The sequence below is a fragment of the Macrobrachium rosenbergii genome, chromosome 47 (assembly GCF_040412425.1).
Source record: "Macrobrachium rosenbergii isolate ZJJX-2024 chromosome 47, ASM4041242v1, whole genome shotgun sequence".
Lineage (NCBI taxonomy): Eukaryota > Metazoa > Arthropoda > Malacostraca > Decapoda > Palaemonidae > Macrobrachium > Macrobrachium rosenbergii.
Genome location: NC_089787.1, coordinates 9382610 through 9385109, shown reverse-complemented (window position 1 = coordinate 9385109; position 2500 = coordinate 9382610).

The following is a 2500-nucleotide window of genomic DNA, read 5'->3' as shown; positions in this document are numbered from 1 at the left end:
AAACTACAACATTACGTTAACATTTGAATAATCGTAGGGGGCCATATGCGAGGTATCATAATCATAGTTAGCCCCTTCCCGTCTCCTAATCCCTTTAATACGGTTATTAGGGCATGAGGAGGTCAGAACTGACAAGGAACGATACCCAGAGTGAGCCTGGGCGGTAAGAATAGGAGAAGCTGCAAATAATGATGACAGATATTGAAGAGCAATGGAGGAAGAATGTTAAATAAGCAAGACACAACGGAAAGCAAAGGAAGTGGGGATAGACAGCTTAATAAACAATAATGAATGGAGACTATCTCAAAAGCACGAGATCATCAAGAAAATCATGAGATGTGTAAGTCAGTGGAATTGAAAGGAAGAATTCATGGAATTTGTTTGGTATTTCAGCTAGAAAATAAGTGGAGTCGGGAGAATGAGCGTAAGAGGATCCTCTGGATATCCCCGATTTGACGAAATTGATTCCGTAATCGGAGAAAAGGGAATCCTGGTGAAGAAAATAGAGAATTGATGCCCTTACACATGAGATTAATCAGGAGCTCCAAATTCAGGTGAAGTAGTTAAGGGAAGCACATTTGAAACGGGTTACGTAGAGAGCATAAGGTCATTATCATCGAAGGCAAAGTGTTGATTTGATATAAAAATTATTAAGAAGTCAATAAGTTATTGAGGTATGGTGTGAAGTGGTTACTGAACTCTCCCAGAGAAAATTAAATTAAGACACACTTCTATTTAATAAAAAAAAAAAAAAAACTATAGCGGATTATGAGTATGTGGTTTCGTGTATTTGAGAGAGAGAGAGAGAGAGAGAGAGAGAGAGAGAGAGAGAGAGGGGAGAGAGAGATAGAATCATCATAACAGTAAATGAAACAAACGGTATGGGTGAATTTGTAACTGGATAGAAGTAAAAGTAGCTGTGAAGATAAATGGACATGGTACGATACATACAACTGCTACACATTTGAAATTCAATATATCAGCTGTTTGTGTGTTTCAACTGTTTTCCATGTGCAAATGTTTGAACAAATAAAAATATTTAAGTCACTATTTTCACAAATCCTCTGCAACTCCTTTGCAATCTATAATTTATATTTACATAAGAATTTTCAAGTATTTACGGAATTATATTTGAAGATTTCATTCCTTTGAAACAGCGCAAAATACTGTTCCATCAAAAAAAAAAAAAAACACTTATGTCTAGTCTAAAATATATTCCTTATAAATCCATTATTCTAAGAATTAATATCTAGGTTCACTCTCTTCTAAAATGTTACATAATCATAAGTTAAATTAAAACCTGCAAAAAGCTGTAAACGCTGAAGTGTAAAATGAATTAACTTTAATTTTAAAAATCTGCATATTCATTGCTAAAAATGTACACCGATACTTGTACTGTTTCTCCAATTTGCGCTTATGCCCCTTACAGATTTTTCCCTTACTAGCGAACTTTGCAGTCGGGACTTTCAAAACATCTACTTAGTTATACCTTTCTTCTTGCCTAAACCTCTGCCGCTTTTCCCTTATAAATTCATTCATAATCTATCTAGATTTCTAGAACAAACGTATTGTACGCTTTCCTATGTATACTTCGGAATATTGCTATAATTTTAGAACCGTCTGTATCACCTTCGGCTTACACTGACGTCCAGTTATTCATCCCTGCCAGTTATGTTCATCAAGGACTTATTGATGTTATAATGTTTATTAATATACAGTACATATTTCTGCAACATTCAGATTTTGGAGTGAATTACAGTTGGCTCTATCGAACCATATTCATTTCTCGTTTTCCTTCTCCTCCACAGAATATACGTAATCATTATTGAAATGAAAAAATTCTTGTGAGTGAACTGGAGGCAGTAGAATGAGCCTGGATTTCATTTATGGTATTGTAGGTTATGGCTTCAATAATAGAATTCCGTCATTTTTGTAGTGAAAGACTGGGAGAGAGGGAGATCGTGAGGATGACTTACTAATGAATCATATGGAAACTATTCGGTGACTTTAAAAAAGTTCCACCATATTTTATAAAGAAAATAAAAATTATCATGGTCTTAAATATCTAACGTGGGTGTATTAAATGGTGACATTTCATGCGTTCCTGTAAAAGTTATTTTCCTTTATTCAATTATGTATTTAGTTGTGGACAGGTGAGTGATATGTGAATTCCTGCAAAACGTACCCTGCCAAAAACGTACCCACAGATCTCTTTGATCATTAGGAATGATTGCCTCAAAAATATCCACTTGACAACCTCTTATTACATTAATTACAGCATGTATCTGGTGAAGTAATTTCTTGGCTGAATTATCAGTTTCAAATTAATAATTTTCCCCATTTTCGAAATCTCTGTCTGTCCAGGGAGAGAGCGCACAGTGCCCCTAAGAATCCAGAAGTCTTTGTGAATAATAGGAAAGAAGACTTATGTGTAAGTCAATCGTCTTAATGAGGATCTAGGAAAGACGAGAGGAGCACAGTCACAGATTTCCCTCTGTGA